General features: G+C 36.5%; 1 protein-coding gene across 19 annotated transcripts in view; it reads right to left on the bottom strand.

Annotated features, from left to right (window-relative positions):
- Zbtb20 (zinc finger and BTB domain containing 20) overlaps window positions 1–13638 on the bottom strand; it is an 815899-nt gene that overhangs the window by 290279 nt on the left and 511982 nt on the right. Inside the window, exons 1-2 of one of the 19 annotated variants that reach the window (XM_074073195.1) lie at window positions 12820–12950; window positions 12068–12195 (exon numbers count right to left, since the gene is read on the bottom strand). The exons of 17 other annotated variants lie outside the window; for them this stretch is intronic. The gene's annotated coding sequence lies outside the window, so the exon portion shown is untranslated. Of the gene's footprint in view, window positions 1–12067; window positions 12196–12819; window positions 12957–13638 lie in introns of those variants that run through there. One more of the 19 variants, XM_074073197.1, reaches the window with a different exon arrangement.

The raw sequence follows: 13638 nt of genomic DNA on the forward strand, positions 1-13638 counted from the left end.
TTAGCTCCTAAAACACTACTTTCATTATTTTTGCTTGCCTCTGTGAAATATTTAAATTATTAACTAAATTGTTATTGAGTTTTAACTATATGATAGACATTGTTCTTATCAACCACAAAGAATAAATCCTGGACTTCTCATGACTTTCCAAGTTCATATCCTAATGTTCAACAATGTGGATCTAATTTCTAATTTCACTACTTCTTTTACATACCAACTTTATTCCCATTGTTTGACATTTTTCTCTGTCCTCTCCACAACCCTGTTTTCTCAAATCACACCATTGGATTTGCTTCTCACCCAAAGATTTTTTATTCTTCATCCTTCAATGTCTAGCTTTTAAATCCACAGCCAAAGTTCTCCCTCTACTACCAAACCTTTCACATAAGCCATTATGATGTGGATTTTTGGAGCATTCATGGCTATTCTTTATTGCTCCTTTGTGCAAAATAATAGACTAATAATTTCCGTCTAGTTAGTTTTAGGATCTAATTAGTAATATCAGCACTAAGACTATAAAAACTCTACTATACTTCTGTGTAGGTATTGTGTCTTTGATAAACAGTAATACTGTTCACTATTGTGTCAATTACTAATTAAGTTCAGCATCCTTTTGGTGTAAGCTTAAAATTTACCTCTCTTTTCAATCTTTTCTCACTTTTCTCATGAGTCAAAAAAAGAGTGACAATAAGGGGAACACACTACATATATATCAATATGTAATTACCAGTGGTCTACTGGCAACAAGTTGCATATTGGTGTTAGTTTCTCTTTTAAATACAATATTTGCAATTAGACACACTACTACACTAATGCCAATTTTGTCCAATTAAACTTGACATTAATTAAGCTTTGGATATTGCTAGTACCAGCCTATGGCTAGCGAATGTATAGGGCATCTGGTAACAACTTCAGGATATAAGGTCTCTGGTGTTCATCAAGAAGCTAAGATAAAGACTGTCCTGACCACTGTGGGAGGCAAAATAAATGGTACAACATGCAGTCTGCCAAGGTAGTTGAATGCTGTTTCTTACAGATAAAGCTCAATATCTGTTTTCATTCACTTACTATTGATACATTTTCCTCAAAATATTGAAAGGGATAAGTGAACAATATGATATGAAGATCAGAATCACGGTTAGAGCTAAGGGCATCAGATTAAAATGCAAATGGAAAATGAATCACCCGTAAGATTAAAATTCAAATACCAAATGGGAAGAAAAGACATGAAAAGGTATATAGGTCATGGTTGTAGGGTGGTGTCCACGGATTTTGAAGGAAAAGGTGAAGTAGGGTGTAGGCCTGCTGTATTGACTGGGTATTGTTAACTGAGGGCTTCATAACCAATAAGAAGGCAAGAAGATAAAAAGAACTAAGTATCTGGACAAAGACTGGGATGATAACTAGGACTAGTGAATAGAGTGGCCTAGGGAGACAGGATTTAGCACATTAGGCAACAGGAACCAGGATTAAGAGTCTACAAATGGGGCTAGGCATGGTGGCACATACCTATAATCAATAGGCAGAGGTAGGAGGATCATGGTTCAAAGCTAGGCTGGTTCAAAAGTGAGAGACCCTCTTGTCCTTCATTTTTATCTTGGCTGGGATAGGTACCAGTGGGAAGAGGGTGAGCATAAGGAACGGGGGAATGAGGGTGTATATGGTGGATGTATTTTGTATCCATATATGAAAACAGAAGAACAAAACCTGTTGAAATTGTTCTAAGAAAGGGTGAAGGGAAGAGGGAGAACAGTGGAGGAGGTAAGTCCAACTAAGATATATTGTAAGCATATGTAAATATCATAATGCATCCCCCTGCACAACTCTGATATGTTAATAAAATCATAAAAAAAGCTAGAGATCTTATCTTAAAAATAAACTAAAGCAAAAATGGCTAGGGGTGTGCATGAAGTGATAGAGCATTTGCCTAGTAAGCACGAGTCCTGAGTTAAAAAAAAAAAGACAGAGACTGGAAATGAAGGACATTCATTCATTCACCCGAGTTTTATTTATTGTGTTGGAAATGGTGAAATGCCCAACAGACCTGGAGGAGACCATGTTTAATTGAATTTACAGTTTTGAGGGAAAAGAGGCATGAAGGACTTAACAATCAGATGAGAAAATTCAGAGTGAGTAGATAATAGGAGTGAGACCTAGCAATGGAGTGATCTTGTATTAAGTACTGGAAACCTTGTTAAGTCAAAAATCAGTACCAAACCTAACTCATCCAAAGATGGATACATTATACATTCTCCAGTTAGGGTAATATTGAGAGTAGCATGTTAAAAAAAACTCAATCCCACAACAGATTCAAGGTGGGTGGGGTATATATGTGTGTTTGTCTGTGAATGTAGATTCTTTTTCTAAGAGGTATAAAACTTTATCCTATAGTGTAGGAATAAATGACTATGAGGAAGATGACAAGGGTGATGATGGTAACAGCAGCTAATGTTTATCAAGTGCTTATTATATACCAGGTATAAGTTTAAATATTTTACATCTATTAGATCATTTATTCTTCATAGTAAATTTGATAGATTACTGATTTGCACCCTCCTCCTCCTAAACAGATGAAGAAACTGAGGCATGGAGAATTAAATAGCTTACCCAAGGCCACAAATTCATAGGTTGAAGAACCCAGGCAGTGTGCATTCTTTCACTGCTATGCTGCTTAAACTTGGGAGAACAATGGGAGAGGTTGCACTCATATAACAGCTTTTATGTGTCTACATACTATGTATGATTTGCATTCCCATGCATAGAAATGATTTGAGGGTGCTCTCATCAGAGCAGTAGTACTTGTCAGAAACATGACAATGGGATATTATGTTGTTTAGACATCTAATGAAAGTTTCAGGGTAACAGATGAGATAGATTTGGTTTTTACTGACTTTTAATTTTTAATTGTACTATTTAAGCAATAAAAAAGTATTGTGATGAATCACAGGAACAATAGACAGGCTAATATGGAAGCTAAAAAATGTATCCTTAGTCAGTTCAATGAATGTGGCTCTCTATCCCTCTGTTTCACTTCTTACAGGGTGTTATAAGAGCAATAAAATGGCTAGAAGATAGAGTTACTTTATGATGAGTCATATGTTCCATTATTACTGTGATTTTCTGAACCATGATAGTTTTGCTGTGATTTCTTACTAAACAGCATGTAGACAGATGAATCTCAAGCCCAGGAAAGAGAACAACCAAGTTAAACATCAATGATATGAAAACTAGAGGGTAAACTATAGTGTTCAGTTTTTGTAATGCCCACAGAGTTGACTGTTCACATGGAAGCATAAACATGAAATTTTCATTAAAATTTAAGGAAAAACATACTTAACGCTGAATCTTCCTTCATTTACTTCCTGGAGTCAAGTCCAAGGCATCATCTAATAAATACTATCTGACAATTTGAAATTCTATATATATATTTATTTTTCTTAGAGTATAAATATTCAACTAAATTACTATGGCTTCCTGTTTTCAAATTGAGTATCTCAAAACAGAATGTCCCTGTTAGATATCTGGGAAATCACTTTCCTGAGACACTAAATAACCTGTATTTTACTGAATACCAAGACTATAGCACTATTACTTTTATAAGTGAGCATGTACAAGGCAAAAAGGAGAAAGAATGGGGTAAAACCTTAACCAAGCTGTAAACCCCACTGTACAGGTAAATCTAAAAAGTCCCTCTTCTTCTAGCCTCAACATGCTGGAAGATCCTGACCTTAAACTGAGTAAAGAATGTCTTAAAGCAGAAAAACCTGTTCAGTGAACTAGGTTGGGGTGGAGATTCTGGCGCCTTTTATTATTTGACCTTCAATGAAAATATAACTGCTTTTAGCCCTGAAGCCTGTACCAGCTGCAAAGGTGACAGATACCTGTCATATTTTAGGACAGCTTATCAGCTCAGGCCCCAGAGTGATTGAGTATTTACAGACACAAAGATAGAAACATAAAGTATATATGTATAGGCAGGAGTCCCCTGGAGGAGGCGATTAGGACCAGGCAGTAATTTTAGCTTGAAGTTCCTATGACTTAAATAGCCACTTGAGCTCTGCTCTTGCAGTTTACGATGTCAATAGAACCCCTAAATGAAATTACAGCCTTCTGATACGCAGCAGGATATCCTTTCTTTGCGATGCAATGTACACGGCCAGGAGAAATTGCTCTGTATATGGGGTTTCACTAAAGCAGAATTTATCATAAGGCAGTGCTGCTAAAATATCATTATGCTGTTATTCACTGGATAACACATCTAATGACTCAGGGTGCACTTGATAGCCATGTTTCAGTGAACACAGACGTACGCCCTGATGTGAACTGGGCACTCCAGTGCTTCAAAGCACTATCGATTTCAATTCTACCATAATTTACACCTGGCTTGTTTTGCCAATAGTTTGAACCCATGCTAACACTGGAACATACACATCCAAGCATTAGAGAAATCAAAAATGAACTGTATAGTGAAAATGCATGCAGTAAACTTTCTATGATTCTGCCTTTATAATAACCTCCCTTGATGCTAATTAAATATTCTACAAGACTTTCTGTTACACTTGGGCATTTCCTCTGTTAGCAGTGTCCTATAATAGCATAGTACCATTGTGGTGGTAATAGTAATAGCAACCTCTTAGATTTGTACATATTCTGGGTACTTCTAGGTTAGTATCTGGGGCCAGTCATCTTGGTCCACCATCTAGCTCACTGACTGGCACATAATAAAAAGTTGTGCATAATAATCTATGAAGCCTCCTCTTTCTCTTTATGTTCCCCAAATGTGGTACACTCCAAGGATCTGCTCCCTTTTGCCTCTTTCAATATATTTTCCTTGACAAATGTCCACTCCATAATTTTAACTACCATCACAATTCTGATAATTCAAAAGACTGCCAAACATTAATCTCTGTCCCTGACCTATCTCCAGTATTACTGACTAAAACCAACAGCCTATCAGACACCAGTCTGGATGCTCCCTCAACATCACAAAATTAAACACAGTCAAAAACAAATTTATCATCTCTCCCCCAGTCTACAAGACCTACTCCTCCTCATGGCTTTTCTTGCTTCATTGTATAAGGCAGAAATGTGGGAGCAATCCAAAATTCCTTCTCTTGATGCCCAGCCCAAATGTTATTAAATTGTGTCCACTCTGCCTCTTGTCTCTTGAATATGTCTCCTCCTCTGTATTCCCACAGTTATTGTCCTAGTTCATGGTTCCATTGTTTCCTGTCTGAACAATTTAAGTTGCCTCCTAACTCATTTTCCTGCTTCTATTCTCCCATTCCTATAATCTATCCTCCACTCTGCTGCCAGGGTGATCTTCTGTAACACAATATGATCATTAACCTTCTCTACTTAAAACCTTTCAATGGCTCCCCAAATGCAACAAGATGCAGCTAAAATATCTTTGCATGGCAATCAAAGCCCAAGATGATTGCTCTTTGCCTACACATACAGCATCATTTCTCCCTGCTCCCCTACAGTGATACTGCTCCCCAATTCTGTCATGTTATTTCCCATTTAAATGTCTTTGCCCCTGCTGATCCTCTTACTTAATTCTCTTCCTTCCTCTGAACCTCTGGTAAAATCCTTCAAGGCCTACTATGGATTTATGATATCTTCTATGAATATTTGTCTGACTCTTCACTCCAAAGTACACTCAGCTGAACACTCACTATTTGGTGCCTCTAAGGTTCCTTGAACATTCTTCTGTTAGGTTATTTAGCTTATGGTATTATCCTAACTTGTTGCTCTATCTATTCCTCCTATGATGAGGAACTTAAGACCATGAGTTATTTAATATGTGTGTTGTCAATGACAAAGCCTACACCTTTACAACAGCACATGTAAGCCTGTGTGATCAGGACCACACTGCCTCTATTACCTGTTTGCCTACTGGTCCCTACAGACTTTCTTATTATCACTAAAGCTTGCCAGATACATTTTGTGTGTGTGTGTGTTGCATACCATTATATTCTCATGTGTATTTTAGTAATTTTTAAATTTATTTTTCAATTGATATGTAAAAGCATGTTAAGTTGTACATATTGATGGGGTACCACATGATGTTTTGAGAAATGTATAGAGTGTAATGTTTAAATAAGGTAAACATATCTATCTTCTTGAGCATTTGTCATTTCTTTGTGGTGAAACACTTAAAATCCTTTCTTATAGCTTTTTAAGATATACATTACAATATTTTTATCTACAGCTATCCTCTGTGCAATAGCACACAAGAGCTTCTTGCTTCTATCTAACTGTAATTTAGCATTCATTGGTCAACCTTTCCCCATTTTTCCTTCCCTGCTACTCTCCTGGCCTCTAATAACCACCATTCTCTTTCAGCATCTATTAGACCAACAAAATGCATTCTTGTCCAAGGCCTTTGAACTTGATGTTTCACTGCTGAAAATGTACTTACTTAGATAATCACAAAACTTACTAATTAAAGTCTTTCCCCAAATGTTCTTCCCATCCAATTTAAACTTGTAACCTTATCCCTGTCTTTGTCTCTCTTTCTTACTTTACTTTTTTCCACAGAACTAATCAGTATCTAACATGCTATGTATTTTACCTGTGTGCTTATTTATCATATATTTCTACTAAAAAATCATTACTATAATAGAGCTCTTGCACACCAATGTTTATCTAAGCCTGTTCACAATAGCCAACCTATGGAAACAACCTAGATGGCCTACAAATGATGAATGGATCAAGAAAATATGTTAAAAAAAAAAAAAGAACAGAGGTCTGTTTGTTTTATTTATGATAGGATCCCTAGTCCCTGGATAGTATCTAGTACATAGTTTGAGCTCCTCAACAAATATTTGTTAATGAATTAATCAATCTTCAACTTCTACAATAGTAACTAACACAGAGTAGGGATTCAAGGATATTTTTGAATGAAAAAATGAGTGAATGCTAAATCTGTATTTAATGAATGTCACGTAGAAACACTCCTTGTACTCTGATCTTCCTAACACTGGTAAGTCAGTCAAATGGGTCCTATTATCTTCCTTAGACAAATGAAGTAGCTAAATCTCTTAATTTAGAAGCCTAAATTAAGTCTGCATGGGTAGTTTAAGGTTTGTTTCTTTTTTGCAATTCACTATTGAAATGTAGAGACAAATTTTTGCACTCTGATCATTATGTAGTTCTAACATTTATTATACTATTTTGGTTCCTCTTGACTAGGAAGGCAATTATCAGGAGGTGCAAGGTGCTAATACTTTTTATTACAATTTATGTCTTTCCATATTTGGTGTTTTTCATAAAACAGATCTGTTTCTTTCATTTTCAAAAGTAGATTAGGCACTCATACAATTTTGCCCCTCAGAATGATTTGTACACAACTACCCAAGAGGACATCATACTACAAATCCTGCCAGAATGAACTGGAAGGTGAGTGTGGTATTTATAGCTTGAGGATGAACAGGTTGTTTGGTGCCAAGTTTTGCTAATGGAAATGTCCTCTATGTGTTAACACCCAAAGGAGAACAAACTCGACAACAAAAACATTTCATTTTTTGGCATGTATAAGGAGGGTTAACTTTTCATTGTTTAAGGGTTAATTATCCATTATGTGAATCACTTCTCTTTTTCCCTCTGGCTGCTTACATCTAGGAATTTAGTTTACTAGAGAGTAAGTAGGGAAAATAAAAAGAGATGAAAATGAATATTATGTTTATATATATATTAGGAGCTCTAAAAAACAATTTGCTTTAGGAAACAGGATCCTGTGTAGTTTGGGGATTGCCAAGTTGATTTGCCTTTAGTAACAGATGAGGTTAAACCTCAAATTACACAATATTTTGGTTTCTTTTAATTATAGTTTATTAGGGCACATTTCTAGTATGTGCAGTTATTCTCTGGATGTGATTTATCGGGGCAATATTTAGGGCACTGGAATGGGGACTTAGTAAATGGCACTTTAGAGGCTGGCTCAACTTGTCCCTCTCTTTTGAAGATGTCTTAGTGTGCTGCAGCTTAATGATTGAAGCAGCACCAAGCAATTCCACCAATTTATCTACTCATCGATCAAAAACAATTGAACTTGGCTATTTTCAGCTATTATTTACCTCAAACAGGGCATTTAATTAGTGCTTGTTAAGACAGTGCAAATGATTTGGCTGCCTGTCCTCTTGCTCTTGCTCTTTATTGTGCTGTCTGTCTGCCCCGCCCCTCCCGTTTAGTTCACAGGGAAATCATAGCCAGTCTTCGTGCATTTCTGCATCAGTCTGAGTTTCTTAGATGTGGAGTCTGAAGAATGGAAAAAACATCAATTACTGTAAACAAATATTCATAAGCTGGACAGGCCTTTGATTAATATGATACATTATAGGTAAATCTGGTTCTTTCAGATTGTATGAGCTATTTGGTCACCCTTGCAAGTCCTGCAAACAGAATAGAACTTCAAATTCAAGTCCCTCTATGTTCCATCAGAAATTACCAAAGCTTTTTGGGGGTTACAGAAACTTGCTTGGCAAAGGGCTAGTGATGCTGTCAGCAAGGTGGAAGATCTAACAAAGGGATTTAAGAGGCTCAGATATAGAAGAATCTATTGATTTGTCTTCTAGAAATGTTCTTCAATTATAAGCAAGATATATTCATTCAATCATTCACTCACTCATCACCTATTCATTGATCCTCCCCTATTATTGAGGCAATTTGATATTGTTTGGAAGAAAGATAAATACATAAACATAAAAACACACTATTTGCCCTCTAATCACTTATAGTTTCATACATACAAAAAATTCAACTCAAAGCTGAATATGACAAGTGGTAGATATGATTTTAAAAATGCTATTAATGTCAGATCACTTTTAGTTTGGGTTATCATGGAAAGTTTCACAGAAAAGTATGGTTTTACAGGATATGACGTGACTAGGTATTCTAAAAAGATATCTGGAAAATTATTGTTGCTGATATGTAAATGCAGCATCAAGGCATTTAATATACAACTAAATAGCTGAGAAACAAGAATAAACTGGGTCATTTATATATGTATTCATTCTTACAAAAATGTGAATTCATTAAATATGCTTTTAATTTTAAGATAATTATGAATTTAATTTCCTTCTACTTAATTTTAAATTACTTTATACATATAGCAATTAATATTTTGAAGTTGTACCTAATAGAATTTAGGTTTACAACCTGACATGTATATTTAATGAAGGATAATTACCAAACTTATCAAGCTATAAAATCTTTGCTTTTGCAGATATCACTTATAAAAATTTGTGTAAACTTTCAATGTCCTCAGTGTGATAAAATGTCAATTTAACCTCACTTAGAGTCAATTTATAAAACATTTTGCTGAATTCAAAGGCAAGTAATTCTAGCCAATATTTGGTCATATTTTTTAAGTTTGCATGTAAGTATGTGATTTTCCACATATAACATAAGCATATGTAAGCTAACATACATAACCAATCATATGATACAAGTTTCTAAACTTAGAAAGTTTATTTATCTTTCTTAATGAATCACATAAAAACCAAAAGCATTCCTGTTCAAATAGGAAAGAACAATTTCTTAACGGGACAATCATAATCCTGTTATTTAGCAATTTCATTTGTGTGTAATTGTGACTGCCTAATTAAGTGAATATAACATATAGAAAATGCTTATATCTACAATGTGCATGTAAGAAAATACATATTTTAAAACATTCATTCTCATTAATTTAATAAAATTAAAACTTCAAGATGAGCACTGGAAAATTGAATTATTGATAATATACTATGAAAACTTATATAGGTATGGAAAAAAAATCAGCTTATTTAAGCTCAAAAAATACATCACCTTGTCCTTTTCTCAGAGGTATACTAATCAAATTCTGACTTCTTATATACTTGGCACTTCTTCCATGACCATGTGGAACTCCAGACCTTAGCATCTATAAGGAAGATCTCTCTGGAAGATTAGATTTTTTTAAATGCCATTTCTTGGGACATATTTTTAGATATTCATATTAATCTATTCTCTGCTTAGAGTTGCTTGCAAATTTTTATAGAGTTACAGTTTTTCAAGAATAAAATGTTTTCAAAATATTAAGAGATTCATCTTGCCTTCAACATAGTCCATACGGACTATGAGTCCCTACCAGAAACTAAGAGATATTTCCTTTTGGGAGTCTGTGAAGTTTGAGTATTAACATTGGGAGGCACAAACTCCTATGTAACTTTTGGTAGCAATGGCCTATGAGGTAGTTACATTTTCTAAATCATGTTTTAAAAATTTTAAAACAATTTTCCTGTTCAACTTCTTTCTTTAGAAAATAAGAGAACTAATGGAGATACTCAAGAAACTTTAAATATATTAATAATAGTGTAGTCATAACTAACATGGCCTAATAGAAATGGACAAACTTTGTTATTATACACCACATTAAGTTTTTATCACACTGGTCCTAGTAACACTGAGATTGCTTCTTATCACAATGCTGACTGAGGAATTTGATGAGCATCAGAAACTACAGGAATTGTGATAAGTTGCTGAATCTTTGTCCTAGAGGTCATTGACAAATCCCTATAAGGCTATAGCACGGATCCTCTGTAGGGAATGTGGGATATATGAGCATGTGTGAGTTCTATGGTTAAGAATCTGAATCACACAGAATAGCAAACAAAATTCCAAAGCTAACTACCAATGTTATATGTTGGATCACTACACCAGCTTGGACAAAAGTACACACAACATGCACATACAATACACATCTGGTTAAATATAAAATCAACTATTGCTAAAGCATTTTCAACTCTAGAAGGAATCTACTGGCAACGTGTTAATAGCAAAGACAACTAAAACAATAAAATAACATCTCTTTCCAAATATTTAAGAACATCGAGTAAGTGCCCCTTAGGCTGGGTTGTGGTTCTGGGAAGTTTTAGCCTATGAGAACCATATTGGGGACATCAAAGACTTCTTCCCTTCTCCAAAGAGCAATTTACTTCAGATGCTGCCACACAGTCAAATGCTTTTATGGCCCACCATGTTTTTTTGGTTTTTGTTTTTTTCATTTTTTCCACTCAATATTTTAGAACATGCCAGATTCTTGAAATTAGAAAGAAGATGTGAAAGCATAGTACAATCAAATACCTCTAGAAAAGCAACTAATTACGGATCTGATGGTAAAAGAAAAATATGTTCTTTTTCACTTCCAGGGAGAGTATGAATTAAAAAACACACGAAAGCTTCCTATTGGCTATGGTGGTTGCTCTGCTAGTCTCATATCAGACAGGATGCAAACCACTGCTCCCCCCATTCTATTCCTTTGACAAGCTCCCAGAGCCCAGTCAATCAGAATCTCTTATATTGAGGACAATACTATATTTGGGTTTAATACCATGAGGATAGTCATCTAGTTTTCCTGTGTCAGGATGATGAATTTCCCGCAACCAAATAAGGATTCTCACTGCATTCTTCTACTCAATACTATGAATGCAGAAGAATAAAGAAAAGGGTGTGACAAATAATATTTTCCTAAGGTTGGGTGGAGAGAGATCCCCTAACATTCAAAACCAGATTTAAGCAAAGTGATCTTTAGGAGAACAGCCCTAGCAATATCCTGTTGCTATACATCTACTATAGATTTTTTTCTACTTAGCTGGGTGTGTAAATACTGCGAGCATAACACAAATGCTCTGAACAGAGATGCATGAGAAGTTGATAGAAGGAAACTCCTAATGAGGGGTTAGTTCCAGTTTCATTGCTCCCCTCCTGCCACCCTGAATACCACCTCCCTGTCGCACTCACTCACCTATCTTCCTCCTCCCACAAGCATGTTTGCTAGGAATGTCACAGCTCACAGCCATCTGTGGTAGCACAAAACCTCTGCCTGCAGGCTCCTCTTGAGCATAGACTCAAGGCTCTGCTGTTGTTCATAGAGTGCTCTCAGCTGTGCACACTGAGAGTTCTTATCACTCTGTTGTGGATTGTTTGGTAGCATTTTTTTTAAAAAAACATATTCTTAAAAGCACCCTTTATTTCCTGCCTGCCTCAGAGACACCAAGAATAGAATCCTTGACACATCAAATTCTGGAACCTCACCACTCACCAGGACTGTGGTTCCTGATCCAAGGAGTGACGACTGAGAATCAGCACACAGTCTCTTGAGAGTGTCCAGGCCTGGCTGTTAAGCTCTCTGCTCTGATTAGTTTGTCGAGTTCACAGTGTTCCTGAGTGCTGAAGCACAGAAATTAGGGAGGGGAGGTGGAAGGAAAATCACTGGAGCCTCTTACGACCTAACTTCCACTAACTGAGAGGAAATGTCTTATAAATAAACAACAGCAAGAGAAACAAAAAAAAAAAAAAAAACCATCCCGTCCTGCCAGAGGAATGTACATTATTGTCTCCCGACGGAAAACTTTACACCACACCAGAATGCAGCCATGTCTCCTGAAACTACCTCTCTTAAAACAGAAAGAAAAAGAGAATCAAGAAGGAAAAAAAGAACAAAAAAATTCATCCCCTTGAATACTGTTGGGAAGTTCATGTGAGTTCCCAGTAGACACCACTAAACTAAGCAGTTTCAGCAGTGTCACTGTTCCAGGGTTTCGTGCGGAGGCTGCTTATTAGCAAAATTTCATTTCTGCCCAGATCATTGCTGTACCATCCGGATATTTTCAGAGGGGAAGTCCAGGGAAGGGGGGAAGGGTGCAACTGTGGAGGAGAGGAAGAAGAGAGGACAAAGGAAAACTCCTGATGAGCCAGAATGCCCTAGCCACGGCCATGATAAAGCAAGCCCCCACCGCCACCCATCCACTGCTTGTTGAGAACTTGGTGATATGGTGTGTTTAATCTACTTACTCTTTCTGCTCTGGAGGCTGAGGTTCCTACATTTCCAGCTCATGCTGGACTGTACGGTAAGCAACAAGTGAAATGAGTTCAGTGATCTCATTCTAGTCCTTCGACTCCTGTCCACATCACTAAGCGACTGCACAGCTTGGCACAAGCCAGGATGAGTCAGCAGTCTCTGGTCATGAGAGGCCAGGCCTGGAATAGCAGGGGGGTTTAGGTCAGGAGCAAAATGAAGCAGAAAGGCAGCCTAGATGGCAGGGCTCAACTCTGCAATGCACAGGGATCCTGCAGGTCAAAATGAAAGAGCCCCATCAACCCGGGTGAAAAGGAACAGCAGGGAAAAAAATAGCTGCCTACCTTACATAGCAAGAACAAAACAGTACCACAGTCACAAAAGGAGGATACTGATAGGACACTGGAAGGATAAAAGATGCTCAGTAAGATTCCTTTTCTTCTGTGTGCTCTCAAACTTCAAGAAATGCTAGTTACCTGTCTACCATGTTGGTATTTTGGTATTGCTTTCCAATTTGCTAAGTCACAAAACAAAGTAAAAGAAAGCAACAGTAGTCGATTGCAGGAGAAGACTCATCCTCCACAAAATAATGTAAGTTCAAGTTAGAGCCCGATAAGTCTAAAGTGAACATTTGGGCCAAGAGTATCTTTATATAACCTGCATGAAATGGTTAAAGAGAAGCATTCCCTAAATCAAGCTTCGGGGTAGAGAAGAGCTGAAAGAAAAGAGACACAACAGGAAGACATATAGACACTGTGTCCATATTTCTACCCCGTGGAGTCAGTATAAATGTCCATTAATAAGCAATGTTTCCT

Source organism: Castor canadensis, chromosome 5 (genome assembly GCF_047511655.1).
Source record: "Castor canadensis chromosome 5, mCasCan1.hap1v2, whole genome shotgun sequence".
NCBI classification, from domain to species: domain Eukaryota; kingdom Metazoa; phylum Chordata; class Mammalia; order Rodentia; family Castoridae; genus Castor; species Castor canadensis.